Raw genomic sequence first — 2,062 nt, 5'->3', positions numbered from 1 at the left:
ATTTTCGAATTTAGCTTTCTCCTGTGCTTCAACTATAAAAGCTCCCTCTACCTGCTCTATTAACTGAGAAGGTTCATATGAGTATTATCAGTTTCATTTTTCTATGCAGGAATACATGCAGTTCATCATCATTAAGTCCCTCATGTTTTCCCCTTCTCCTCCAATCTTTATGCTTCACCTGAGTCCTGTATCTGAAGATCAAACCTTCTGTTCACCTCTGGCCATTCCAAAAGGAACATTTGAAATTTCCCTGGTTCATTGAAAGTCCATCTTTTTCCCTGGAAGAGGACATTCAGCCTTGGTAGTTGATTCTTGGCTGCATTCTAAGCTCTTTTGCCTTCTGGTATATTATATTCCAAGCCCTATGAGCTTCCATTGTAGTTGCTGCTAAGTCCTGTGTGATCCTGACTGCAGCTCCACGGTATTTGAATTGTGTCCTTTTGGATGCTTGTAATATTTTCTCTTTGACTTGGGAGTTCTGGAACTTGGCTATAATATTCCTAAGGTTGGTTTTTGGGGATCTCTTTCTCAGGGGGGATTGCTGGATTCTCTCCATTTCCATTTTGCCCTCTGCTTCTAGAATATCAGGGCAATTTTCCTGTAGTAATTCTTTGAAAATGATGTCAAGGCTCTTTTCCTGGTTGTGACTTTCAGGTATTCCAATAATTTTACAATTATCTTTCCTAAGTCTGTTTTCCATATCAGTTGTTTTTTCAGTGAGATATTACATTTTCTTCTAATTTTTCATTTTTTTTTTTTTTTTGGTTTTGAAGTATTGATTCCTGATTTCTGGTAAATTCATCAATCTCCCTGAATTCTATTCTTTGTCTGAAGGATTTGTTCTCCTCAGAGAGTTTTCTTATCTCTTTTTCCATCTGGACAATTTTGCTTTTTAAAGAATTCTTCTCCTCCATAACTTTTTGAATTGTTTTATCCATTTGACTTAAGCTGGTTTTTAGCACGCTATTTTCTTCAGCATTTTTTTGGATTTCCTTGACTAGGCTGCTGACTTCATTTTCATGTTTTTCCTGCAACTCTCTCATTTCTTCTCCCAGTTTTTCTTCTAACTCCCTCATTTGATTTTCAAAGTCTTTTTTGAGCTCTGTCATAGCCTGAGCCCAATTTCTGTTTTTCTTGGAGTCTTTACATGCAGGAGCTTGTGCTTCCTCATCTTCAGACTGAGTAGTTTGATACTTCTTGGGCTCATTTGCAAAATATTTCTCAATGGTGTTCCTCTTTTTTCTCTGCTTGCTCATTTTCCCAGCCTTAGCCTGTTTTGGGGGTGCTTCCTGAGCTTTTGGGACACTCCCACAAGGGTCTCAGTATGTGAGGCTCTGTCCTCCCTCCTGGTCTGTCAATGATCATAGGTGCCCCCCTCTGCCACGGGGCTGAGGTGGGGGGCGGCCCTGCTGTTCTATGGGGGTCCTAGATTGCGATCAGGATCTGAATGTGTTCAGAGCCCCAGAGTCCTGTTCCAGGGGTAGAGGACAGAGCTAGGTAATCTCTCTCTTCACTCCCCTCCCTAGGTTCAATGGGCTCATGCCCTGGGGGCTCCTGCTTATTGTCTCTGCCTACTTCTGTTCCTGGATCTGGGCTGCAGAAAGACCACTTTGCTCACTGTGTGTCCTGAGGACTGGGCTCCAGGTGCTTGCTCTGGCAGAGGTCCCCCATTCCCCCAATTTGTGCCTGGTGATTCCCGGGGTGTAGCTCAGGAGACTCCCCTGCTGCTGTGAGCTGCAGCTCCCAGTGCCCTGGGGCTGCCTCCGGGAGGGGGTAGCTGAAGTTCTTTCGCTCTGGCGGGCCACCCCTCTGGCAGACCTCCCCTCTGACCCTGGGGAGCAGAGCCTTTCTGCTCTTTTCCCGGTTACCTTGAGTAGGAGAACTGTCTCACTGGGTCCCTCTGTTGGTTTTGTCTCAAAAATTTAGTTAAAGTCCTTAGCTTATGAGTTTTATGAGAGAGAGCCTAAGACATGATCCTTTCTTGTAGCCATCTTGGCTCCTCCCCCTTTCCATAATAATGTTCTAAAAGATATTTTCTAGGCTCTTTTTTATAGAGGCTTTT

Source organism: Macrotis lagotis, chromosome 1 (assembly GCF_037893015.1).
Source record: "Macrotis lagotis isolate mMagLag1 chromosome 1, bilby.v1.9.chrom.fasta, whole genome shotgun sequence".
NCBI lineage: Eukaryota > Metazoa > Chordata > Mammalia > Peramelemorphia > Peramelidae > Macrotis > Macrotis lagotis.
This window is presented reverse-complemented; position numbering follows the sequence as displayed.